General features: G+C 44.6%; 16 non-coding genes and 1 pseudogene across 16 annotated transcripts; all 17 read right to left on the bottom strand.

Annotated features, from left to right (window-relative positions):
- Positions 1-981: 981 nt before the first annotated feature.
- LOC141202488 (U2 spliceosomal RNA) lies at positions 982-1,164 on the bottom strand. The gene has a single exon (XR_012273760.1). It is a non-coding gene; the product is annotated as a U2 spliceosomal RNA (small nuclear RNA).
- A 524-nt stretch (positions 1,165-1,688) lies between these two features.
- On the bottom strand, positions 1,689-1,804 carry LOC141202691 (U2 spliceosomal RNA; annotated as a pseudogene).
- Positions 1,805-2,925: 1,121 nt separating this feature from the next.
- On the bottom strand, positions 2,926-3,116 carry LOC141201992 (U2 spliceosomal RNA). The gene has a single exon (XR_012273280.1). It is a non-coding gene; the product is annotated as a U2 spliceosomal RNA (small nuclear RNA).
- A 1,115-nt stretch (positions 3,117-4,231) lies between these two features.
- On the bottom strand, positions 4,232-4,422 carry LOC141201991 (U2 spliceosomal RNA). The gene has a single exon (XR_012273279.1). It is a non-coding gene; the product is annotated as a U2 spliceosomal RNA (small nuclear RNA).
- Positions 4,423-5,537: 1,115 nt separating this feature from the next.
- Positions 5,538-5,728, bottom strand: LOC141201990 (U2 spliceosomal RNA). The gene has a single exon (XR_012273278.1). It is a non-coding gene; the product is annotated as a U2 spliceosomal RNA (small nuclear RNA).
- A 1,115-nt stretch (positions 5,729-6,843) lies between these two features.
- On the bottom strand, positions 6,844-7,034 carry LOC141201989 (U2 spliceosomal RNA). The gene has a single exon (XR_012273277.1). It is a non-coding gene; the product is annotated as a U2 spliceosomal RNA (small nuclear RNA).
- A 1,115-nt stretch (positions 7,035-8,149) lies between these two features.
- LOC141201988 (U2 spliceosomal RNA) lies at positions 8,150-8,340 on the bottom strand. The gene has a single exon (XR_012273276.1). It is a non-coding gene; the product is annotated as a U2 spliceosomal RNA (small nuclear RNA).
- Positions 8,341-9,455: 1,115 nt separating this feature from the next.
- LOC141201987 (U2 spliceosomal RNA) lies at positions 9,456-9,646 on the bottom strand. The gene has a single exon (XR_012273275.1). It is a non-coding gene; the product is annotated as a U2 spliceosomal RNA (small nuclear RNA).
- Positions 9,647-10,761: 1,115 nt separating this feature from the next.
- Positions 10,762-10,952, bottom strand: LOC141201986 (U2 spliceosomal RNA). Its single transcript, XR_012273274.1, has one exon. It is a non-coding gene; the product is annotated as a U2 spliceosomal RNA (small nuclear RNA).
- Positions 10,953-12,070: 1,118 nt separating this feature from the next.
- On the bottom strand, positions 12,071-12,261 carry LOC141201985 (U2 spliceosomal RNA). Its single transcript, XR_012273273.1, has one exon. It is a non-coding gene; the product is annotated as a U2 spliceosomal RNA (small nuclear RNA).
- A 1,115-nt stretch (positions 12,262-13,376) lies between these two features.
- LOC141201984 (U2 spliceosomal RNA) lies at positions 13,377-13,567 on the bottom strand. Its single transcript, XR_012273272.1, has one exon. It is a non-coding gene; the product is annotated as a U2 spliceosomal RNA (small nuclear RNA).
- Positions 13,568-14,682: 1,115 nt separating this feature from the next.
- Positions 14,683-14,873, bottom strand: LOC141201983 (U2 spliceosomal RNA). Its single transcript, XR_012273271.1, has one exon. It is a non-coding gene; the product is annotated as a U2 spliceosomal RNA (small nuclear RNA).
- Positions 14,874-15,991: 1,118 nt separating this feature from the next.
- On the bottom strand, positions 15,992-16,182 carry LOC141201981 (U2 spliceosomal RNA). The gene has a single exon (XR_012273269.1). It is a non-coding gene; the product is annotated as a U2 spliceosomal RNA (small nuclear RNA).
- Positions 16,183-17,297: 1,115 nt separating this feature from the next.
- Positions 17,298-17,488, bottom strand: LOC141201980 (U2 spliceosomal RNA). Its single transcript, XR_012273268.1, has one exon. It is a non-coding gene; the product is annotated as a U2 spliceosomal RNA (small nuclear RNA).
- A 1,115-nt stretch (positions 17,489-18,603) lies between these two features.
- On the bottom strand, positions 18,604-18,788 carry LOC141202580 (U2 spliceosomal RNA). Its single transcript, XR_012273824.1, has one exon. It is a non-coding gene; the product is annotated as a U2 spliceosomal RNA (small nuclear RNA).
- Positions 18,789-24,981: 6,193 nt separating this feature from the next.
- LOC141201979 (U2 spliceosomal RNA) lies at positions 24,982-25,172 on the bottom strand. Its single transcript, XR_012273267.1, has one exon. It is a non-coding gene; the product is annotated as a U2 spliceosomal RNA (small nuclear RNA).
- Positions 25,173-26,287: 1,115 nt separating this feature from the next.
- On the bottom strand, positions 26,288-26,478 carry LOC141201978 (U2 spliceosomal RNA). The gene has a single exon (XR_012273266.1). It is a non-coding gene; the product is annotated as a U2 spliceosomal RNA (small nuclear RNA).
- Between the last annotated feature and the right edge of the window lie 126 nt (positions 26,479-26,604).

Raw genomic sequence — 26,604 nt, 5'->3', positions numbered from 1 at the left:
TTGCTGCTGCTGCAATCCACGCGTTTTAGATCTGCATAACTCCACCTCTTTAAACACAGCACCTTCACCCCCTGCTGTTCCCACCCGCCTCAACACCGTTGGAAGGGAGGAGAACCAATTAAGGCAGGGGGTGGGGTGGAACGAGCAGCTGTCTACCCTTAGCAGGAGGGCTCCTGATTACATACCTCTCCTGCTGCTGCTGCTGCTGGCTGTCCAGCAGCAGACTGAAGGTGGCTGCTGCTGTGCACAGGTATATAAAGGCTCAGAGCCTATTATGACACGCGCAGCCAGCGTTCCATTGCCACATTCCATCTACTGCAGGCAGGATACCTGGCTGGCTGAATGTCGCTGAGAAGCTCACAGAGACCGCCATAAGCAACAGTTTAACAGAATGCCACAGACTAATCAACCAAACTTTTTGGGTTGGGTTCTCTTTTATAGTCTGCAGGCATTAAATGAAAGAAGTCAGTGTTCCAGCAGAAGGAGACAACGTTTCAGAAAAGGCATTGTAGCAAACCAAAAAAGAAATTTTAAGCGCAGCAGAGTAACCAGCGCACATACCTGTTAGCTCAGGTGAGTTTAAAAGGCTGCTGTTGATAACAAGGGCATTTGCTAAATAGATGGTGTGTGTGCAACAATATACTGAAAGGTCAATTATATTGTGCAGCTTATCTCACCACCTGTAGTTATTTAGGTGAAAGCTCCAAAATGCTTGCCTAATATGTCTGTTTATCCAAAAGGAAGTAAAAAGGGAGAGCTAGAAAGATAGCATTGCATCACATTACATGGCAATGCAATGCACAGTTGCTGAAGTTGAACCAAAATGAGCTTGTAATCTGGCTTCTGCAACTTTGAACATGAAAAATCCAATGAGGAGAAGAAAAGCAAAGCCAAAGAGTCCATCCCAAAATCCGACAAACAAGCAAAATGAACAAAAAACATTGAATTCAATTCTTTCTGATTTTAGAAACTGCATTAAAGAAGGGGTGCACCGGTCCTGGAGATACTGCAATACCAGGTCAATGCGTGGAGTGGACAGAGCAAGCTCTTTTTCCATCTCCCTGTTCTAAAAATCCATTTAATATATGGTCCCCAGATAGGGGACGTATCAGATATTAAACTGATAAGAACAGATTTTTTTGATTGAAGCTGCATCCAAGGCACTGAAAAATGTGACCGAAGTCACACCAAAACAGCGCACGAGGCGAGGATTCATGTGGACCCTTCCCGGAGGAGAGGGTCCCCAATAAACCATCCCCATCCCTCCGAGCCAGAAGGCCACAGCGAGGGTCAGGGATCTCCGATGCTCTCCCTAGCCGAAGCCGGAGAAGAGCCGTTTTCGTGCTCCCAGCTTCCATCTAGGCTGCCACCCTAGTGGAGCTGGAGCCTGTGTTGGTTTCTCAGCCCAAAGCTGACCGGACCTCCGACCGGGTTTATAAAAATTCCCCTTCCTAGCCCGGAGGCCAGGAATAGGGGGGGTTGCTCAGAAAGTATGATTGGCAAAGGTGCGGCGTGCTACGAAGCCAAGTCTTTCTGGGGTTCCCAGTCCCAGTAAGCTTGGACTCCCACCAGGGCGCCTACTCCTGGGGCACATTGCTCCAAAGCCCTCACACTTACCCAGCCTAGTGACTTCGATCCTGGAGGGCCATGTTTTCCATCAGATAACTCTATGAGCCACCTGGCGTACTAACAAGTGCACCAAACCAGTGTGTAATATGCATCAATTTACTAGGGCAGCCCAAGGACAAAACTGCCTTTTCAAAAGATACTACACTTGATCTTAGCCAAAAGGCCGAGAAGCGATAACCAGAATTGGTTTCAAACTACGGAGCCACCCAAGGATCCTGAAAAGTCCATTTGTGGAGATGAGCTCCTGGACTCCCGTTAAGAAGACATGTTGTCAACCTCTAGATCCCTTACATGCCTGCACTTTTCGGCTTGCTGCTGCTGCAATCCACGCGTTTTAGATCTGCATAACTCCACCTCTTTAAACACAGCACCTTCACCCCCTGCTGTTCCCACCCGCCTCAACACCGTTGGAAGGGAGGAGAACCAATTAAGGCGGCGGGTGGGGTGGAACGAGCAGCTGTCTACCCTTAGCAGGAGGGCTCCTGATTACATACCTCTCCTGCTGCTGCTGCTGCTGCTGCTGGCTGTCCAGCAGCAGACTGAAGGTGGCTGCTGCTGTGCACAGGTATATAAAGGCTCAGAGCCTATTATGACACGCGCAGCCAGCGTTCCATTGCCACATTCCATCTACTGCAGGCAGGATACCTGGCTGGCTGAATGTCGCTGAGAAGCTCACAGAGACCGCCATAAGCAACAGTTTAACAGAATGCCACAGACTAATCAACCAAACTTTTTGGGTTGGGTTCTCTTTTATAGTCTGCAGGCATTAAATGAAAGAAGTCAGTGTTCCAGCAGAAGGAGACAACGTTTCAGAAAAGGCATTGTAGCAAACCAAAAAAGAAATTTTAAGCGCAGCAGAGTAACCAGCGCACATACCTGTTAGCTCAGGTGAGTTTAAAAGGCTGCTGTTGATAACAAGGGCATTTGCTAAATAGATGGTGTGTGTGCAACAATATACTGAAAGGTCAATTATATTGTGCAGCTTATCTCACCACCTGTAGTTATTTAGGTGAAAGCTCCAAAATGCTTGCCTAATATGTCTGTTTATCCAAAAGGAAGTAAAAAGGGAGAGCTAGAAAGATAGCATTGCATCACATTACATGGCAATGCAATGCACAGTTGCTGAAGTTGAACCAAAATGAGCTTGTAATCTGGCTTCTGCAACTTTGAACATGAAAAATCCAATGAGGAGAAGAAAAGCAAAGCCAAAGAGTCCATCCCAAAATCCGACAAACAAGCAAAATGAACAAAAAACATTGAATTCAATTCTTTCTGATTTTAGAAACTGCATTAAAGAAGGGGTGCACCGGTCCTGGAGATACTGCAATACCAGGTCAATGCGTGGAGTGGACAGAGCAAGCTCTTTTTCCATCTCCCTGTTCTAAAAATCCATTTAATATATGGTCCCCAGATAGGGGACGTATCAGATATTAAACTGATAAGAACAGATACTACACTTGATCTTAGCCAAAAGGCCGAGAAGCGATAACCAGAATTGGTTTCAAACTACGGAGCCACCCAAGGATCCTGAAAAGTCCATTTGTGGAGATGAGCTCCTGGACTCCCGTTAAGAAGACATGTTGTCAACCTCTAGATCCCTTACATGCCTGCACTTTTCGGCTTGCTGCTGCTGCAATCCACGCGTTTTAGATCTGCATAACTCCACCTCTTTAAACACAGCACCTTCACCCCCTGCTGTTCCCACCCGCCTCAACACCGTTGGAAGGGAGGAGAACCAATTAAGGCGGGGGGTGGGGTGGAACGAGCAGCTGTCTACCCTTAGCAGGAGGGCTCCTGATTACATACCTCTCCTGCTGCTGCTGCTGCTGGCTGTCCAGCAGCAGACTGAAGGTGGCTGCTGCTGTGCACAGGTATATAAAGGCTCAGAGCCTATTATGACACGCGCAGCCAGCGTTCCATTGCCACATTCCATCTACTGCAGGCAGGATACCTGGCTGGCTGAATGTCGCTGAGAAGCTCACAGAGACCGCCATAAGCAACAGTTTAACAGAATGCCACAGACTAATCAACCAAACTTTTTGGGTTGGGTTCTCTTTTATAGTCTGCAGGCATTAAATGAAAGAAGTCAGTGTTCCAGAAGAAGGAGACAACGTTTCAGAAAAGGCATTGTAGCAAACCAAAAAAGAAATTTTAAGCGCAGCAGAGTAACCAGCGCACATACCTGTTAGCTCAGGTGAGTTTAAAAGGCTGCTGTTGATAACAAGGGCATTTGCTAAATAGATGGTGTGTGTGCAACAATATACTGAAAGGTCAATTATATTGTGCAGCTTATCTCACCACCTGTAGTTATTTAGGTGAAAGCTCCAAAATGCTTGCCTAATATGTCTGTTTATCCAAAAGGAAGTAAAAAGGGAGAGCTAGAAAGATAGCATTGCATCACATTACATGGCAATGCAATGCACAGTTGCTGAAGTTGAACCAAAATGAGCTTGTAATCTGGCTTCTGCAACTTTGAACATGAAAAATCCAATGAGGAGAAGAAAAGCAAAGCCAAAGAGTCCATCCCAAAATCCGACAAACAAGCAAAATGAACAAAAAACATTGAATTCAATTCTTTCTGATTTTAGAAATTGCATTAAAGAAGGGGTGCACCGGTCCTGGAGATACTGCAATACCAGGTCAATGCGTGGAGTGGACAGAGCAAGCTCTTTTTCCATCTCCCTGTTCTAAAAATCCATTTAATATATGGTCCCCAGATAGGGGACGTATCAGATATTAAACTGATAAGAACAGATACTACACTTGATCTTAGCCAAAAGGCCGAGAAGCGATAACCAGAATTGGTTTCAAACTACGGAGCCACCCAAGGATCCTGAAAAGTCCATTTGTGGAGATGAGCTCCTGGACTCCCGTTAAGAAGACATGTTGTCAACCTCTAGATCCCTTACATGCCTGCACTTTTCGGCTTGCTGCTGCTGCAATCCACGCGTTTTAGATCTGCATAACTCCACCTCTTTAAACACAGCACCTTCACCCCCTGCTGTTCCCACCCGCCTCAACACCGTTGGAAGGGAGGAGAACCAATTAAGGCGGTGGGTGGGGTGGAACGAGCAGCTGTCTACCCTTAGCAGGAGGGCTCCTGATTACATACCTCTCCTGCTGCTGCTGCTGCTGGCTGTCCAGCAGCAGACTGAAGGTGGCTGCTGCTGTGCACAGGTATATAAAGGCTCAGAGCCTATTATGACACGCGCAGCCAGGGTTCCATTGCCACATTCCATCTACTGCAGGCAGGATACCTGGCTGGCTGAATGTCGCTGAGAAGCTCACAGAGACCGCCATAAGCAACAGTTTAACAGAATGCCACAGACTAATCAACCAAACTTTTTGGGTTGGGTTCTCTTTTATAGTCTGCAGGCATTAAATGAAAGAAGTCAGTGTTCCAGAAGAAGGAGACAACGTTTCAGAAAAGACATTGTAGCAAACCAAAAAAGAAATTTTAAGCGCAGCAGAGTAACCAGCGCACATACCTGTTAGCTCAGGTGAGTTTAAAAGGCTGCTGTTGATAACAAGGGCATTTGCTAAATAGATGGTGTGTGTGCAACAATATACTGAAAGGTCAATTATATTGTGCAGCTTATCTCACCACCTGTAGTTATTTAGGTGAAAGCTCCAAAATGCTTGCCTAATATGTCTGTTTATCCAAAAGGAAGTAAAAAGGGAGAGCTAGAAAGATAGCATTGCATCACATTACATGGCAATGCAATGCACAGTTGCTGAAGTTGAACCAAAATGAGCTTGTAATCTGGCTTCTGCAACTTTGAACATGAAAAATCCAATGAGGAGAAGAAAAGCAAAGCCAAAGAGTCCATCCCAAAATCCGACAAACAAGCAAAATGAACAAAAAACATTGAATTCAATTCTTTCTGATTTTAGAAACTGCATTAAAGAAGGGGTGCACCGGTCCTGGAGATACTGCAATACCAGGTCAATGCGTGGAGTGGACAGAGCAAGCTCTTTTTCCATCTCCCTGTTCTAAAAATCCATTTAATATATGGTCCCCAGATAGGGGACGTATCAGATATTAAACTGATAAGAACAGATACTACACTTGATCTTAGCCAAAAGGCCGAGAAGCGATAACCAGAATTGGTTTCAAACTACGGAGCCACCCAAGGATCCTGAAAAGTCCATTTGTGGAGATGAGCTCCTGGACTCCCGTTAAGAAGACATGTTGTCAACCTCTAGATCCCTTACATGCCTGCACTTTTCGGCTTGCTGCTGCTGCAATCCACGCGTTTTAGATCTGCATAACTCCACCTCTTTAAACACAGCACCTTCACCCCCTGCTGTTCCCACCCGCCTCAACACCGTTGGAAGGGAGGAGAACCAATTAAGGCGGGGGGTGGGGTGGAACGAGCAGCTGTCTACCCTTAGCAGGAGGGCTCCTGATTACACACCTCTCCTGCTGCTGCTGCTGCTGGCTGTCCAGCAGCAAACTGAAGGTGGCTGCTGCTGTGCACAGGTATATAAAGGCTCAGAGCCTATTATGACACGCGCAGCCAGCGTTCCATTGCCACATTCCATCTACTGCAGGCAGGATACCTGGCTGGCTGAATGTCGCTGAGAAGCTCACAGAGACCGCCATAAGCAACAGTTTAACAGAATGCCACAGACTAATCAACCAAACTTTTTGGGTTGGGTTCTCTTTTATAGTCTGCAGGCATTAAATGAAAGAAGTCAGTGTTCCAGCAGAAGGAGACAACGTTTCAGAAAAGGCATTGTAGCAAACCAAAAAAGAAATTTTAAGCGCAGCAGAGTAACCAGCGCACATACCTGTTAGCTCAGGTGAGTTTAAAAGGCTGCTGTTGATAACAAGGGCATTTGCTAAATAGATGGTGTGTGTGCAACAATATACTGAAAGGTCAATTATATTGTGCAGCTTATCTCACCACCTGTAGTTATTTAGGTGAAAGCTCCAAAATGCTTGCCTAATATGTCTGTTTATCCAAAAGGAAGTAAAAAGGGAGAGCTAGAAAGATAGCATTGCATCACATTACATGGCAATGCAATGCACAGTTGCTGAAGTTGAACCAAAATGAGCTTGTAATCTGGCTTCTGCAACTTTGAACATGAAAAATCCAATGAGGAGAAGAAAAGCAAAGCCAAAGAGTCCATCCCAAAATCCGACAAACAAGCAAAATGAACAAAAAACATTGAATTCAATTCTTTCTGATTTTAGAAACTGCATTAAAGAAGGGGTGCACCGGTCCTGGAGATACTGCAATACCAGGTCAATGCGTGGAGTGGACAGAGCAAGCTCTTTTTCCATCTCCCTGTTCTAAAAATCCATTTAATATATGGTCCCCAGATAGGGGACGTATCAGATATTAAACTGATAAGAACAGATACTACACTTGATCTTAGCCAAAAGGCCGAGAAGCGATAACCAGAATTGGTTTCAAACTACGGAGCCACCCAAGGATCCTGAAAAGTCCATTTGTGGAGATGAGCTCCTGGATTCCCGTTAAGAAGACATGTTGTCAACCTCTAGATCCCTTACATGCCTGCACTTTTCGGCTTGCTGCTGCTGCAATCCACGCGTTTTAGATCTGCATAACTCCACCTCTTTAAACACAGCACCTTCACCCCCTGCTGTTCCCACCCGCCTCAACACCGTTGGAAGGGAGGAGAACCAATTAAGGCGGGGGGTGGGGTGGAACGAGCAGGTGTCTACCCTTAGCAGGAGGGCTCCTGATTACATACCTCTCCTGCTGCTGCTGCTGCTGGCTGTCCAGCAGCAGACTGAAGGTGGCTGCTGCTGTGCACAGGTATATAAAGGCTCAGAGCCTATTATGACACGCGCAGCCAGCGTTCCATTGCCACATTCCATCTACTGCAGGCAGGATACCTGGCTGGCTGAATGTCGCTGAGAAGCTCACAGAGACCGCCATAAGCAACAGTTTAACAGAATGCCACAGACTAATCAACCAAACTTTTTGGGTTGGGTTCTCTTTTATAGTCTGCAGGCATTAAATGAAAGAAGTCAGTGTTCCAGCAGAAGGAGACAACGTTTCAGAAAAGGCATTGTAGCAAACCAAAAAAGAAATTTTAAGCGCAGCAGAGTAACCAGCGCACATACCTGTTAGCTCAGGTGAGTTTAAAAGGCTGCTGTTGATAACAAGGGCATTTGCTAAATAGATGGTGTGTGTGCAACAATATACTGAAAGGTCAATTATATTGTGCAGCTTATCTCACCACCTGTAGTTATTTAGGTGAAAGCTCCAAAATGCTTGCCTAATATGTCTGTTTATCCAAAAGGAAGTAAAAAGGGAGAGCTAGAAAGATAGCATTGCATCACATTACATGGCAATGCAATGCACAGTTGCTGAAGTTGAACCAAAATGAGCTTGTAATCTGGCTTCTGCAACTTTGAACATGAAAAATCCAATGAGGAGAAGAAAAGCAAAGCCAAAGAGTCCATCCCCAAATCCGACAAACAAGCAAAATGAACAAAAAACATTGAATTCAATTCTTTCTGATTTTAGAAACTGCATTAAAGAAGGGGTGCACCGGTCCTGGAGATACTGCAATACCAGGTCAATGCGTGGAGTGGACAGAGCAAGCTCTTTTTCCATCTCCCTGTTCTAAAAATCCATTTAATATATGGTCCCCAGATAGGGGACGTATCAGATATTAAACTGATAAGAACAGATACTACACTTGATCTTAGCCAAAAGGCCGAGAAGCGATAACCAGAATTGGTTTCAAACTACGGAGCCACCCAAGGATCCTGAAAAGTCCATTTGTGGAGATGAGCTCCTGGACTCCCGTTAAGAAGACATGTTGTCAACCTCTAGATCCCTTACATGCCTGCACTTTTCGGCTTGCTGCTGCTGCAATCCACGCGTTTTAGATCTGCATAACTCCACCTCTTTAAACACAGCACCTTCACCCCCTGCTGTTCCCACCCGCCTCAACACCGTTGGAAGGGAGGAGAACCAATTAAGGCGGGGGGTGGGGTGGAACGAGCAGCTGTCTACCCTTAGCAGGAGGGCTCCTGATTACATACCTCTCCTGCTGCTGCTGCTGCTGGCTGTCCAGCAGCAGACTGAAGGTGGCTGCTGCTGTGCACAGGTATATAAAGGCTCAGAGCCTATTATGACACGCGCAGCCAGCGTTCCATTGCCACATTCCATCTACTGCAGGCAGGATACCTGGCTGGCTGAATGTCGCTGAGAAGCTCACAGAGACCGCCATAAGCAACAGTTTAACAGAATGCCACAGACTAATCAACCAAACTTTTTGGGTTGGGTTCTCTTTTATAGTCTGCAGGCATTAAATGAAAGAAGTCAGTGTTCCAGCAGAAGGAGACAACGTTTCAGAAAAGGCATTGTAGCAAACCAAAAAAGAAATTTTAAGCGCAGCAGAGTAACCAGCGCACATACCTGTTAGCTCAGGTGAGTTTAAAAGGCTGCTGTTGATAACAAGGGCATTTGCTAAATAGATGGTGTGTGTGCAACAATATACTGAAAGGTCAATTATATTGTGCAGCTTATCTCACCACCTGTAGTTATTTAGGTGAAAGCTCCAAAATGCTTGCCTAATATGTCTGTTTATCCAAAAGGAAGTAAAAAGGGAGAGCTAGAAAGATAGCATTGCATCACATTACATGGCAATGCAATGCACAGTTGCTGAAGTTGAACCAAAATGAGCTTGTAATCTGGCTTCTGCAACTTTGAACATGAAAAATCCAATGAGGAGAAGAAAAGCAAAGCCAAAGAGTCCATCCCAAAATCCGACAAACAAGCAAAATGAACAAAAAACATTGAATTCAATTCTTTCTGATTTTAGAAACTGCATTAAAGAAGGGGTGCACCGGTCCTGGAGATACTGCAATACCAGGTCAATGCGTGGAGTGGACAGAGCAAGCTCTTTTTCCATCTCCCTGTTCTAAAAATCCATTTAATATATGGTCCCCAGATAGGGGACGTATCAGATATTAAACTGATAAGAACAGATACTACACTTGATCTTAGCCAAAAGGCCGAGAAGCGATAACCAGAATTGGTTTCAAACTACGGAGCCACCCAAGGATCCTGAAAAGTCCATTTGTGGAGATGAGCTCCTGGACTCCCGTTAAGAAGACATGTTGTCAACCTCTAGATCCCTTACATGCCTGCACTTTTCGGCTTGCTGCTGCTGCAATCCACGCGTTTTAGATCTGCATAACTCCACCTCTTTAAACACAGCACCTTCACCCCCTGCTGTTCCCACCCGCCTCAACACCGTTGGAAGGGAGGAGAACCAATTAAGGCGGGGGGTGGGGTGGAACGAGCAGCTGTCTACCCTTAGCAGGAGGGCTCCTGATTACATACCTCTCCTGCTGCTGCTGCTGCTGGCTGTCCAGCAGCAGACTGAAGGTGGCTGCTGCTGTGCACAGGTATATAAAGGCTCAGAGCCTATTATGACACGCGCAGCCAGCGTTCCATTGCCACATTCCATCTACTGCAGGCAGGATACCTGGCTGGCTGAATGTCGCTGAGAAGCTCACAGAGACCGCCATAAGCAACAGTTTAACAGAATGCCACAGACTAATCAACCAAACTTTTTGGGTTGGGTTCTCTTTTATAGTCTGCAGGCATTAAATGAAAGAAGTCAGTGTTCCAGCAGAAGGAGACAACGTTTCAGAAAAGGCATTGTAGCAAACCAAAAAAGAAATTTTAAGCGCAGCAGAGTAACCAGCGCACATACCTGTTAGCTCAGGTGAGTTTAAAAGGCTGCTGTTGATAACAAGGGCATTTGCTAAATAGATGGTGTGTGTGCAACAATATACTGAAAGGTCAATTATATTGTGCAGCTTATCTCACCACCTGTAGTTATTTAGGTGAAAGCTCCAAAATGCTTGCCTAATATGTCTGTTTATCCAAAAGGAAGTAAAAAGGGAGAGCTAGAAAGATAGCATTGCATCACATTACATGGCAATGCAATGCACAGTTGCTGAAGTTGAACCAAAATGAGCTTGTAATCTGGCTTCTGCAACTTTGAACATGAAAAATCCAATGAGGAGAAGAAAAGCAAAGCCAAAGAGTCCATCCCAAAATCCGACAAACAAGCAAAATGAACAAAAAACATTGAATTCAATTCTTTCTGATTTTAGAAACTGCACTAAAGAAGGGGTGCACCGGTCCTGGAGATACTGCAATACCAGGTCAATGCGTGGAGTGGACAGAGCAAGCTCTTTTTCCATCTCCCTGTTCTAAAAATCCATTTAATATATGGTCCCCAGATAGGGGACGTATCAGATATTAAACTGATAAGAACAGATACTACACTTGATCTTAGCCAAAAGGCCGAGAAGCGATAACCAGAATTGGTTTCAAACTACGGAGCCACCCAAGGATCCTGAAAAGTCCATTTGTGGAGATGAGCTCCTGGACTCCCGTTAAGAAGACATGTTGTCAACCTCTAGATCCCTTACATGCCTGCACTTTTCGGCTTGCTGCTGCTGCAATCCACGCGTTTTAGATCTGCATAACTCCACCTCTTTAAACACAGCACCTTCACCCCCTGCTGTTCCCACCCGCCTCAACACCGTTGGAAGGGAGGAGAACCAATTAAGGCGGGGGGTGGGGTGGAACGAGCAGCTGTCTACCCTTAGCAGGAGGGCTCCTGATTACATACCTCTCCTGCTGCTGCTGCTGCTGGCTGTCCAGCAGCAGACTGAAGGTGGCTGCTGCTGTGCACAGGTATATAAAGGCTCAGAGCCTATTATGACATGCGCAGCCAGCGTTCCATTGCCACATTCCATCTACTGCAGGCAGGATACCTGGCTGGCTGAATGTCGCTGAGAAGCTCACAGAGACCGCCATAAGCAACAGTTTAACAGAATGCCACAGACTAATCAACCAAACTTTTTGGGTTGGGTTCTCTTTTATAGTCTGCAGGCATTAAATGAAAGAAGTCAGTGTTCCAGCAGAAGGAGACAACGTTTCAGAAAAGGCATTGTAGCAAACCAAAAAAGAAATTTTAAGCGCAGCAGAGTAACCAGCGCACATACCTGTTAGCTCAGGTGAGTTTAAAAGGCTGCTGTTGATAACAAGGGCATTTGCTAAATAGATGGTGTGTGTGCAACAATATACTGAAAGGTCAATTATATTGTGCAGCTTATCTCACCACCTGTAGTTATTTAGGTGAAAGCTCCAAAATGCTTGCCTAATATGTCTGTTTATCCAAAAGGAAGTAAAAAGGGAGAGCTAGAAAGATAGCATTGCATCACATTACATGGCAATGCAATGCACAGTTGCTGAAGTTGAACCAAAATGAGCTTGTAATCTGGCTTCTGCAACTTTGAACATGAAAAATCCAATGAGGAGAAGAAGAAAAGCAAAGCCAAAGAGTCCATCCCAAAATCCGACAAACAAGCAAAATGAACAAAAAACATTGAATTCAATTCTTTCTGATTTTAGAAACTGCATTAAAGAAGGGGTGCACCGGTCCTGGAGATACTGCAATACCAGGTCAATGCGTGGAGTGGACAGAGCAAGCTCTTTTTCCATCTCCCTGTTCTAAAAATCCATTTAATATATGGTCCCCAGATAGGGGACGTATCAGATATTAAACTGATAAGAACAGATACTACACTTGATCTTAGCCAAAAGGCCGAGAAGCGATAACCAGAATTGGTTTCAAACTACGGAGCCACCCAAGGATCCTGAAAAGTCCATTTGTGGAGATGAGCTCCTGGACTCCCGTTAAGAAGACATGTTGTCAACCTCTAGATCCCTTACATGCCTGCACTTTTCGGCTTGCTGCTGCTGCAATCCACGCGTTTTAGATCTGCATAACTCCACCTCTTTAAACACAGCACCTTCACCCCCTGCTGTTCCCACCCGCCTCAACACCGTTGGAAGGGAGGAGAACCAATTAAGGCGGGGGGTGGGGTGGAACAAGCAGCTGTCTACCCTTAGCAGGAGGGCTCCTGATTACATACCTCTCCTGCTGCTGCTGCTGCTGGCTGTCCAGCAGCAGACTGAAGGTGGCTGCTGCTGTGCACAGGTATATAAAGGCTCAGAGCCTATTATGACACGCGCAGCCAGCGTTCCATTGCCACATTCCATCTACTGCAGGCAGGATACCTGGCTGGCTGAATGTCGCTGAGAAGCTCACAGAGACCGCCATAAGCAACAGTTTAACAGAATGCCACAGACTAATCAACCAAACTTTTTGGGTTGGGTTCTCTTTTATAGTCTGCAGGCATTAAATGAAAGAAGTCAGTGTTCCAGCAGAAGGAGACAACGTTTCAGAAAAGGCATTGTAGCAAACCAAAAAAGAAATTTTAAGCGCAGCAGAGTAACCAGCGCACATACCTGTTAGCTCAGGTGAGTTTAAAAGGCTGCTGTTGATAACAAGGGCATTTGCTAAATAGATGGTGTGTGTGCAACAATATACTGAAAGGTCAATTATATTGTGCAGCTTATCTCACCACCTGTAGTTATTTAGGTGAAAGCTCCAAAATGCTTGCCTAATATGTCTGTTTATCCAAAAGGAAGTAAAAAGGGAGAGCTAGAAAGATAGCATTGCATCACATTACATGGCAATGCAATGCACAGTTGCTGAAGTTGAACCAAAATGAGCTTGTAATCTGGCTTCTGCAACTTTGAACATGAAAAATCCAATGAGGAGAAGAAAAGCAAAGCCAAAGAGTCCATCCCAAAATCCGACAAACAAGCAAAATGAACAAAAAACATTGAATTCAATTCTTTCTGATTTTAGAAACTGCATTAAAGAAGGGGTGCACCGGTCCTGGAGATACTGCAATACCAGGTCAATGCGTGGAGTGGACAGAGCAAGCTCTTTTTCCATCTCCCTGTTCTAAAAATCCATTTAATATATGGTCCCCAGATAGGGGACGTATCAGATATTAAACTGATAAGAACAGATACTACACTTGATCTTAGCCAAAAGGCCGAGAAGCGATAACCAGAATTGGTTTCAAACTACGGAGCCACCCAAGGATCCTGAAAAGTCCATTTGTGGAGATGAGCTCCTGGACTCCCGTTAAGAAGACATGTTGTCAACCTCTAGATCCCTTACATGCCTGCACTTTTCGGCTTGCTGCTGCTGCAATCCACGCGTTTTAGATCTGCATAACTCCACCTCTTTAAACACAGCACCTTCACCCCCTGCTGTTCCCACCCGCCTCAACACCGTTGGAAGGGAGGAGAACCAATTAAGGCGGGGGGTGGGGTGGAACGAGCAGCTGTCTACCCTTAGCAGGAGGGCTCCTGATTACATACCTCTCCTGCTGCTGCTGCTGCTGGCTGTCCAGCAGCAGACTGAAGGTGGCTGCTGCTGTGCACAGGTATATAAAGGCTCAGAGCCTATTATGACACGCGCAGCCAGCGTTCCATTGCCACATTCCATCTACTGCAGGCAGGATACCTGGCTGGCTGAATGTCGCTGAGAAGCTCACAGAGACCGCCATAAGCAACAGTTTAACAGAATGCCACAGACTAATCAACCAAACTTTTTGGGTTGGGTTCTCTTTTATAGTCTGCAGGCATTAAATGAAAGAAGTCAGTGTTCCAGCAGAAGGAGACAACGTTTCAGAAAAGGCATTGTAGCAAACCAAAAAAGAAATTTTAAGCGCAGCAGAGTAACCAGCGCACATACCTGTTAGCTCAGGTGAGTTTAAAAGGCTGCTGTTGATAACAAGGGCATTTGCTAAATAGATGGTGTGTGTGCAACAATATACTGAAAGGTCAATTATATTGTGCAGCTTATCTCACCACCTGTAGTTATTTAGGTGAAAGCTCCAAAATGCTTGCCTAATATGTCTGTTTATCCAAAAGGAAGTAAAAAGGGAGAGCTAGAAAGATAGCATTGCATCACATTACATGGCAATGCAATGCACAGTTGCTGAAGTTGAACCAAAATGAGCTTGTAATCTGGCTTCTGCAACTTTGAACATGAAAAATCCAATGAGGAGAAGAAAAGCAAAGCCAAAGAGTCCATCCCAAAATCCGACAAACAAGCAAAATGAACAAAAAACATTGAATTCAATTCTTTCTGATTTTAGAAACTGCACTAAAGAAGGGGTGCACCGGTCCTGGAGATACTGCAATACCAGGTCAATGCGTGGAGTGGACAGAGCAAGCTCTTTTTCCATCTCCCTGTTCTAAAAATCCATTTAATATATGGTCCCCAGATAGGGGACGTATCAGATATTAAACTGATAAGAACAGATACTACACTTGATCTTAGCCAAAAGGCCGAGAAGCGATAACCAGAATTGGTTTCAAACTACGGAGCCACCCAAGGATCCTGAAAAGTCCATTTGTGGAGATGAGCTCCTGGACTCCCGTTAAGAAGACATGTTGTCAACCTCTAGATCCCTTACATGCCTGCACTTTTCGGCTTGCTGCTGCTGCAATCCACGCGTTTTAGATCTGCATAACTCCACCTCTTTAAACACAGCACCTTCACCCCCTGCTGTTCCCACCCGCCTCAACACCGTTGGAAGGGAGGAGAACCAATTAAGGCGGGGGGTGGGGTGGAACGAGCAGCTGTCTACCCTTAGCAGGAGGGCTCCTGATTACATACCTCTCCTGCTGCTGCTGCTGCTGGCTGTCCAGCAGCAGACTGAAGGTGGCTGCTGCTGTGCACAGGTATATAAAGGCTCAGAGCCTATTATGACATGCGCAGCCAGCGTTCCATTGCCACATTCCATCTACTGCAGGCAGGATACCTGGCTGGCTGAATGTCGCTGAGAAGCTCACAGAGACCGCCATAAGCAACAGTTTAACAGAATGCCACAGACTAATCAACCAAACTTTTTGGGTTGGGTTCTCTTTTATAGTCTGCAGGCATTAAATGAAAGAAGTCAGTGTTCCAGCAGAAGGAGACAACGTTTCAGAAAAGGCATTGTAGCAAACCAAAAAAGAAATTTTAAGCGCAGCAGAGTAACCAGCGCACATACCTGTTAGCTCAGGTGAGTTTAAAAGGCTGCTGTTGATAACAAGGGCATTTGCTAAATAGATGGTGTGTGTGCAACAATATACTGAAAGGTCAATTATATTGTGCAGCTTATCTCACCACCTGTAGTTATTTAGGTGAAAGCTCCAAAATGCTTGCCTAATATGTCTGTTTATCCAAAAGGAAGTAAAAAGGGAGAGCTAGAAAGATAGCATTGCATCACATTACATGGCAATGCAATGCACAGTTGCTGAAGTTGAACCAAAATGAGCTTGTAATCTGGCTTCTGCAACTTTGAACATGAAAAATCCAATGAGGAGAAGAAGAAAAGCAAAGCCAAAGAGTCCATCCCAAAATCCGACAAACAAGCAAAATGAACAAAAAACATTGAATTCAATTCTTTCTGATTTTAGAAACTGCATTAAAGAAGGGGTGCACCGGTCCTGGAGATACTGCAATACCAGGTCAATGCGTGGAGTGGACAGAGCAAGCTCTTTTTCCATCTCCCTGTTCTAAAAATCCATTTAATATATGGTCCCCAGATAGGGGACGTATCAGATATTAAACTGATAAGAACAGATACTACACTTGATCTTAGCCAAAAGGCCGAGAAGCGATAACCAGAATTGGTTTCAAACTACGGAGCCACCCAAGGATCCTGAAAAGTCCATTTGTGGAGATGAGCTCCTGGACTCCCGTTAAGAAGACATGTTGTCAACCTCTAGATCCCTTACATGCCTGCACTTTTCGGCTTGCTGCTGCTGCAATCCACGCGTTTTAGATCTGCATAACTCCACCTCTTTAAACACAGCACCTTCACCCCCTGCTGTTCCCACCCGCCTCAACACCGTTGGAAGGGAGGAGAACCAATTAAGGCGGGGGGTGGGGTGGAACAAGCAGCTGTCTACCCTTAGCAGGAGGGCTCCTGATTACATACCTCTCCTGCTGCTGCTGCTGCTGGCTGTCCAGCAGCAGACTGAAGGTGGCTGCTGCTGTGCACAGGTATATAAAGGCTCAGAGCCTATTATGACACGCGCAGCCAGCGTTCCATTGCCACATTCCATCTACTGCAGGCAGGATACCTGGCTGGCTGAATGTCGCTGAGAAGCTCACAGAGACCGCCATAAGCAACAGTTTAACAGAATGCCACAGACTAATCAACCAAACTTTTTGGGTTGGGTTCTCTTTTATAGTCTGCAGGCATTAAATGAAAGAAGTCAGTGTTCCAGCAGAAGGAGACAACGTTTCAGAAAAGGCATTGTAGCAAACCAAAAAAGAAATTTTAAGCGCAGCAGAGTAACCAGCGCACATACCTGTTAGCTCAGGTGAGTTTAAAAGGCTGCTGTTGATAACAAGGGCATTTGCTAAATAGATGGTGTGTGTGCAACAATATACTGAAAGGTCAATTATATTGTGCAGCTTATCTCACCACCTGTAGTTATTTAGGTGAAAGCTCCAAAATGCTTGCCTAATATGTCTGTTTATCCAAAAGGAAGTAAAAAGGGAGAGCTAGAAAGATAGCATTGCATCACATTACATGGCAATGCAATGCACAGTTGCTGAAGTTGAACCAAAATGAGCTTGTAATCTGGCTTCTGCAACTTTGAACATGAAAAATCCAATGAGGAGAAGAAAAGCAAAGCCAAAGAGTCCATCCCAAAATCCGACAAACAAGCAAAATGAACAAAAAACATTGAATTCAATTCTTTCTGATTTTAGAAACTGCATTAAAGAAGGGGTGCACCGGTCCTGGAGATACTGCAATACCAGGTCAATGCGTGGAGTGGACAGAGCAAGCTCTTTTTCCATCTCCCTGTTCTAAAAATCCATTTAATATATGGTCCCCAGATAGGGGACGTATCAGATATTAAACTGATAAGAACAGATACTACACTTGATCTTAGCCAAAAGGCCGAGAAGCGATAACCAGAATTGGTTTCAAACTACGGAGCCACCCAAGGATCCTGAAAAGTCCATTTGTGGAGATGAGCTCCTGGACTCCCGTTAAGAAGACATGTTGTCAACCTCTAGATCCCTTACATGCCTGCACTTTTCGGCTTGCTGCTGCTGCAATCCACGCGTTTTAGATCTGCATAACTCCACCTCTTTAAACACAGCACCTTCACCCCCTGCTGTTCCCACCCGCCTCAACACCGTTGGAAGGGAGGAGAACCAATTAAGGCGGGGGGTGGGGTGGAACGAGCAGCTGTCTACCCTTAGCAGGAGGGCTCCTGATTACATACCTCTCCTGCTGCTGCTGCTGCTGGCTGTCCAGCAGCAGACTGAAGGTGGCTGCTGCTGTGCACAGGTATATAAAGGCTCAGAGCCTATTATGACACGCGCAGCCAGCGTTCCATTGCCACATTCCATCTACTGCAGGCAGGATACCTGGCTGGCTGAATGTCGCTGAGAGGCTCACAGAGACCGCCATAAGCAACAGTTTAACAGAATGCCACAGACTAATCAACCAAACTTTTTGGGTTGGGTTCTCTTTTATAGTCTGCAGGCATTAAATGAAAGAAGTCAGTGTTCCAGCAGAAGGAGACAACGTTTCAGAAAAGGCATTGTAGCAAACCAAAAAAGAAATTTTAAGCGCAGCAGAGTAACCAGCGCACATACCTGTTAGCTCAGGTGAGTTTAAAAGGCTGCTGTTGATAACAAGGGCATTTGCTAAATAGATGGTGTGTGTGCAACAATATACTGAAAGGTCAATTATATTGTGCAGCTTATCTCACCACCTGTAGTTATTTAGGTGAAAGCTCCAAAATGCTTGCCTAATATGTCTGTTTATCCAAAAGGAAGTAAAAAGGGAGAGCTAGAAAGATAGCATTGCATCACATTACATGGCAATGCAATGCACAGTTGCTGAAGTTGAACCAAAATGAGCTTGTAATCTGGCTTCTGCAACTTTGAACATGAAAAATCCAATGAGGAGAAGAAAAGCAAAGCCAAAGAGTCCATCCCAAAATCCGACAAACAAGCAAAATGAACAAAAAACATTGAATTCAATTCTTTCTGATTTTAGAAACTGCATTAAAGAAGGGGTGCACCGGTCCTGGAGATACTGCAATACCAGGTCAATGCGTGGAGTGGACAGAGCAAGCTCTTTTTCCATCTCCCTGTTCTAAAAATCCATTTAATATATGGTCCCCAGATAGGGGACGTATCAGATATTAAACTGATAAGAACAGATTTTTTTTTTTTTTTTTTTTTCCAAATCAGATAGGCCGGAGCATAAGCTCAATCAAATCGACTTACAAATGCCTTTCATTGACACTTAGCCTTTCATCACACTTGGTATATAATCAAAAATAAAACCAAACCTTATCATCAGGTACATTATACACTACTAATTAAACTTTACCAAAAACCTCCACTTTTTAAACTTCCAGATCCCTTCAGCATCTATAATACTTCCACGTTCCTGATCCCAGAGGTATATTACATACATACGTGACAGAATCAATCTCAAACATTCATTAACTGACATTTTCTTCCTTTTAAAAACTAACAAATTCCTCGCATCCCACAAACTTTCAATTACACACACCACCAACAACCATAAAATCCTATCCTTAATTCTACTACATGCACCCATCCCAAACATAGCAAGTTTCCAATTTACATACTTTACACCCACCAATTCCTTGCAAAGTCCCCCTATACCCTTCCATACATCATATGCAAAATCACAATCCCATACCATATGTCTAACATGCTCTCTCAAACCACATCCATCCCTCGGGCATACCTCAGATTTAACTAAATCCCTCTTCTTTTGCACATCTCTAACAGGCAAAATGTCATGCAATATCATCCAAGCGATATCTCTCTGTCTGTTAGTCACACCATCTATACTTAATTTTCTCCACATCTCGGTTACTTCCTCCCCTCTCAACCCATTGATATTACATACCACCTCACGCTCACGCACCATCCTAATGACTTTCTTCTTTTGCCTAAAATCACTCATGTTAACGGACAACAAATCATACTTCCTTACAAATTTCTCAACACAACCATACCATACAGGACACTTAAAAGCAACAGGCACTCTAGCATCCCTTTTGACCCACTTTAAGCCATAAAGCATCCATCCAGCCGAATACTTCATCATATAAGCACACTTATTACTTTTCCCTAGAACCACCACCACCATTTTCACGTAACTAATCCCTAAAAAGAAATCAATATTTGGAAAATCCAAACCACCATTTACACATAACTTATAGACATATTCCCGTTTCAAGTTCTCCATGCGACTTCCCCAAAGAAAATTAAAGATGAATTTCTCAGTTTTCCTAATTTTCTTAAAAGCAGCAGGATATACATTCGCAACAAACAACAAAATAGGCAAAATAACCGCCTTAATAATCAGAACTTTCCCAGTCAGAGTTAATTCTCTCATTCGCCAAAAATTCAACTTGCGCACCACTCTCACCCCACAATGTTCCCAACTCTCATTTCCTTTCAAATCATCATTAAACTTAATCCCAAGCACCTTTATTGCACCATCCTCACACCTCACACCATCCATCCGTACATTCCTCTCACCAAAACATTTAAAGGAACTCTTAGTCCAATTGACCTTAAAAGCTGAGACACTACAAAACAAACTTAATATCAACCTTGCCCTACTCATCGCAGCCATATTCCCACTCACAATCACTACATCATCCATGTAACCTAGAATTCTCACATCCTTTCCATTACTCCCAGGAATCATCACACCTCTCATAAACTTATCCTTCCTAACCATACACATCAACACTTCAATCACACTAATAAACAAAAAAGGGGACATAGGGCACCCCTGACGCACTCCTGATTTAATTCTCACTTTCTCACTCAACCACCCATTCACCAAAAATTCACTTGAAACATTACAATACAAACTCCTAACACAGTTTACAAAATTCCTGGAATAACCCATCTTAGACAAAACCTTAAACATAAAGCTATGTGACACACGGTCAAAAGCTTTTTCAAAATCAACCGAAAACAACAAACATTTCTGCTTACGACTCATACAATCCCCAATCACATCACGCAACAACACCAAATTTTCAGTCATACTTCTCCCAGGCACTGCACACACTTGATCTTCATCCACCACACCGCCAATCACTTCCCGCATCCGGCTAGCCAACAATTTACTAAACACCTTATAGTCTGCATTCAAAAGGGTGATTGGCCTCCAATTCCCCAAATCCTTTTTATCACCTTTCTTATGAACCAAAACCACCACCCCATCTCTCATAGATTCACTCAACATATTCTCCGTGAACATATACTGGCACACCTCCAATAAGTCATTTCCCATCGTGTCCCATTCCTTAACATATAACTCCACGGGCAGTCCATCCTTCCCAGGTGTTTTATTCTTACTCGCAGACATCACCACTTTTTTAACTTCATCCAACACAATTACATCATCCAATATTTCACGTTCATCCTCACCCAAACAACCTTCTAAACACCCCAAAGCATCAGTCAACATCCTATCATCAACCCATTTTTCCCCATACAACTCCTTATAAAACAACACCACCTCCTGCATCACATCCTTCCCACTCACACACACCCCATCGCCATTCACCACCTCATCCATATCTACTTTCTTCCCAAAAACTTTTTTGAAAAAAAACCTTGTGCATTTCTCATTTTTCTCCAAATGTTCAATCTTAGAACGGTAAATAATTTCTTTCCCTTTACCCTCAATATATTTCTTAATCTCTTCTTTCACTTGACACATCAAAACATCCACATCCACTCCAATCATCCTTAACTTCCTCAGCCACTCCAGTCTAGAGCTTAAATCATTAAATTTTGCTCTATTCATTGCTGCTTTCCTCCTGCCCCTTTTTCTAAAGAAAAAAACAATCTCACTCTTCATCCAGTCCCACCACTCAAGCACATTCCTGTAATCACTTTTTTTATCCCTCCACCTAACATACATTCGCCTAAAATCACGCATGGTCCTATTATCTTCCAGCAAACGCACATTAAGTTTCCACACGCCACCACCATATACAAAGGAAATCTTACCTTCTAGACGTGCCCTCAAACACACATGGTCAGAGAAGGGAACATCTTCCTGCTGGAAATTCCTACAAATAACATTTTGTGAAGAAAAGAAGATACGGTCTATTCTAGACTCTATGCCTCCCCTGTCGGCCTTATAGGTCGCAGGAGGTGGATTACCTAAAAAAACTTCCGCAGCATCCTGTAAGGAAAAATCCGCCACAAGACTCTTGAGTCTTTTACCTGTAACATCCATCTTATCCCCCTCCGTCACACAATTGAAATCTCCAACAAAAATTATTGGCATTTTGCCAGATAAAAAAAAAACATAATTTCTCAAAAATTTCCAGCCTCTCCCCTTTATCTATTGGTGCATACATATTTACCACCATAGCCCTCCACCCCCTACAATTTAACTCACATATTACACACCTCCCCGCCTCCACCACCATGTAACTTTCTATCTTAACACTATAACCCTTCACCAAAACACCTACCCCACAATTTTTATTACATACAGAACCAGACCACACACTTTGACCTAAAGGCCATGCATTTTCACTTAAGGGATCGGAGATCGCACACTCCTGCACACAGTATACGTCCGCATCCAAGTTGCTCAAGTAGTCCAAAATTGCCACTCTTCTCGACTCAGATTTAATCAGCCGAACATTTAGCGACAAGATGCTGAGAGCAACTTGGGCACCCATCTATTAATTTGATGTGGCAGGTCACGACAACATGCCCACCTGTACATCATCCTAACCCTTCTGGGGGTAGGACGCTGGACGTGCAGATATCGTAGTTTGTGCCTTCCCCCAAAAAAGACACATCTTGGGGATCGGATGCTGTAGGGTACACCCGGGCTGGACTCACACTGCAGTCACTTAAAGGGGAAAAGGATGGTTCAGTTTTCTTCTTTTTCTTCACTGAAGCGCCTCCATCTTCATCTGAACTATAATCCCACCGCTGGGGGTCAAAGTCCCCCTGACATCCCTCCTCCTCAAGGTCAGAAACGACATCGCTCCAGGCCACATGCGGTGTTCTGGTCAGATCAGACTCCTCTTCCCCCTGCAATGTAACCATCATGTCTGGAATTTCAGCCTCCAGATCCTCCACCGGGGCCACTTCCATGCCTATGCGATCATCAGTTATCGTCTCAGACTCACTGACATCTGAAGCCACAGACGCGGCCCTCTGCACCGGTGGCTCAGGTGCCAGCTCCATATTTCCTCTTACATTCACACGAACCAGTTCTGGAAAAGCAACCCGAGCCTCCTCCTCATCCAGGAAAGCCAGAGTAGATATCGGAGCAGTCGGAGTTGGAGCAGTCGGAGTTGTAGCTGTGGGTGCAGGAGATTCATTTCTTCTCCTTCCCCTTCCCGCTGCCCCCGCATATGAACCAGGATGGAATATACAGTCTCTGAAGGCATGCCCCTTCTCTCCGCAGAGGTTACAGACTATTTCATTTTTGCAATTATTGGAAGAATGACCCACCTCATTGCACTTCCTGCAAATAATCTGTCTGATGTCGCATGCTTCCTGAGTATGGCCATACCTCCTACAATGACGACAAAACCTGGGCGCATTGGGGAAGAACAGGTAACCCCGCTCACTCCCAATGGAAAAATTTGATGGAGGATAATGTATACCCCCTGGTTCATCAGGACTTTCCCGGAACTTGACCATGAAACGATATTTACCGGTCCATAGTTCCTCCTCATTCATGACTTTTACTGCCACCTTGGTAATATAGCAGTGCCTATTTAGAAAGGCATAAATCAAAGCCAAGTCCACATGTGGGTTGTACATGAAAACAGTCAGAGGTACCTCTTTGGAGCAATACAAGATGACAAAAGTCAGCCCATCCAAATATTGATTGTCCAGATTCTTTTTCAAACAATCATAGAAATTGTTGCAAACAGCCATAGAAGTAAATACAAGATTATACTTGCTTTTGAATTGCTGGAGGCACAAGATTTCTTCCTTCTTCACTTCAAGGAGTCCAAACAAAATCTCCTTCACCACGAAGCTGAGGGTAAAGATTCCTTCTTTGCCTTCTTCCACATCAATCTGGATTCCAAACTTCACTCGAGCCTCACCGGGCCCAGCGTATCGAATGCGTCCCATTATCGCTAGTCGTGTCTACTGGCCAACTCCTTATAGCAGCAAGTGGCTTAAGCCATAAAATGGCGATGCCACAGGGCCAAGAGTTAACGCACAGACAGCCAAATGACTAGACCCATTACAGATCTGAGCCAAAAGGCCGAGAAGCGATAACCAGAATTGGTTTCAAACTACGGAGCCACCCAAGGATCCTGAAAAGTCCATTTGTGGAGATGAGCTCCTGGACTCCCGTTAAGAAGACATGTTGTCAACCTCTAGATCCCTTACATGCCTGCACTTTTCGGCTTGCTGCTGCTGCAATCCACGCGTTTTAGATCTGCATAACTCCACCTCTTTAAACACAGCACCTTCACCCCCTGCTGTTCCCACCCGCCTCAACACCGTTGGAAGGGAGGAGAACCAATTAAGGCGGGGGGTGGGGTGGAACGAGCAGCTGTCTACCCTTAGCAGGAGGGCTCCTGATTACATACCTCTCCTGCTGCTGCTGCTGCTGGCTGTCCAGCAGCAGACTGAAGGTGGCTGCTGCTGTGCACAGGTATATAAAGGCTCAGAGCCTATTATGACACGCGCAGCCAGCGTTCCATTGCCACATTCCATCTACTGCAGGCAGGATACCTGGCTGGCTGAATGTCGCTGAGAAGCTCACAGAGACCGCCATAAGCAACAGTTTAACAGAATGCCACAGACTAATCAACCAAACTTTTTGGGTTGGGTTCTCTTTTATAGTCTGCAGGCATTAAATGAAAGAAGTCAGTGTTCCAGCAGAAGGAGACAACGTTTCAGAAAAGGCATTGTAGCAAACCAAAAAAGAAATTTTAAGCGCAGCAGAGTAACCAGCGCACATACCTGTTAGCTCAGGTGAGTTTAAAAGGCTGCTGTTGATAACAAGGGCATTTGCTAAATAGATGGTGTGTGTGCAACAATATACTGAAAGGTCATTTATATTGTGCAGCTTATCTCACCACCTGTAGTTATTTAGGTGAAAGCTCCAAAATGCTTGCCTAATATGTCTGTTTATCCAAAAGGAAGTAAAAAGGGAGAGCTAGAAAGATAGCATTGCATCACATTACATGGCAATGCAATGCACAGTTGCTGAAGTTGAACCAAAATGAGCTTGTAATCTGGCTTCTGCAACTTTGAACATGAAAAATCCAATGAGGAGAAGAAAAGCAAAGCCAAAGAGTCCATCCCAAAATCCGACAAACAAGCAAAATGAACAAAAAACATTGAATTCAATTCTTTCTGATTTTAGAAACTGCATTAAAGAAGGGGTGCACCGGTCCTGGAGATACTGCAATACCAGGTCAATGCGTGGAGTGGACAGAGCAAGCTCTTTTTCCATCTCCCTGTTCTAAAAATCCATTTAATATATGGTCCCCAGATAGGGGACGTATCAGATATTAAACTGATAAGAACAGATACTACACTTGATCTTAGCCAAAAGGCCGAGAAGCGATAACCAGAATTGGTTTCAAACTACGGAGCCACCCAAGGATCCTGAAAAGTCCATTTGTGGAGATGAGCTCCTGGACTCCCGTTAAGAAGACATGTTGTCAACCTCTAGATCCCTTACATGCCTGCACTTTTCGGCTTGCTGCTGCTGCAATCCACGCGTTTTAGATCTGCATAACTCCACCTCTTTAAACACAGCACCTTCACCCCCTGCTGTTCCCACCCGCCTCAACACCGTTGGAAGGGAGGAGAACCAATTAAGGCGGGGGGTGGGGTGGAACGAGCAGCTGTCTACCCTTAGCAGGAGGGCTCCTGATTACATACCTCTCCTGCTGCTGCTGCTGCTGGCTGTCCAGCAGCAGACTGAAGGTGGCTGCTGCTGTGCACAGGTATATAAAGGCTCAGAGCCTATTATGACACGCGCAGCCAGCGTTCCATTGCCACATTCCATCTACTGCAGGCAGGATACCTGGCTGGCTGAATGTCGCTGAGAAGCTCACAGAGACCGCCATAAGCAACAGTTTAACAGAATGCCACAGACTAATCAACCAAACTTTTTGGGTTGGGTTCTCTTTTATAGTCTGCAGGCATTAAATGAAAGAAGTCAGTGTTCCAGCAGAAGGAGACAACGTTTCAGAAAAGGCATTGTAGCAAACCAAAAAAGAAATTTTAAGCGCAGCAGAGTAACCAGCGCACATACCTGTTAGCTCAGGTGAGTTTAAAAGGCTGCTGTTGATAACAAGGGCATTTGCTAAATAGATGGTGTGTGTGCAACAATATACTGAAAGGTCAATTATATTGTGCAGCTTATCTCACCACCTGTAGTTATTTAGGTGAAAGCTCCAAAATGCTTGCCTAATATGTCTGTTTATCCAAAAGGAAGTAAAAAGGGAGAGCTAGAAAGATAGCATTGCATCACATTACATGGCAATGCAATGCACAGTTGCTGAAGTTGAACCAAAATGAGCTTGTAATCTGGCTTCTGCAACTTTGAACATGAAAAATCCAATGAGGAGAAGAAAAGCAAAGCCAAAGAGTTCATCCCAAAATCCGACAAACAAGCAAAATGAACAAAAAACATTGAATTCAATTCTTTCTGATTTTAGAAACTGCATTAAAGAAGGGGTGCACCGGTCCTGGAGATACTGCAATACCAGGTCAATGCGTGGAGTGGACAGAGCAAGCTCTTTTTCCATCTCCCTGTTCTAAAAATCCATTTAATATATGGTCCCCAGATAGGGGACGTATCAGATATTAAACTGATAAGAACAGATACTACACTTGATCTTAGCCAAAAGGCCGAGAAGCGATAACCAGAATTGGTTTCAAACTACGGAGCCACCCAAGGATCCTGAAAAGTCCATTTGTGGAGATGAGCTCCTGGACTCCCGTTAAGAAGACATGTTGTCAACCTCTAGATCCCTTACATGCCTGCAC

The sequence above is a fragment of the Phyllobates terribilis genome, unplaced genomic scaffold (assembly GCF_046119375.1).
Source record: "Phyllobates terribilis strain yellow unplaced genomic scaffold, ASM4611937v1 Scaffold_123__1_contigs__length_5148117, whole genome shotgun sequence".
NCBI lineage: Eukaryota > Metazoa > Chordata > Amphibia > Anura > Dendrobatidae > Phyllobates > Phyllobates terribilis.
Note: the sequence above shows the minus strand (reverse complement) of the source record. Positions and strands in the feature narration are given on the sequence as shown.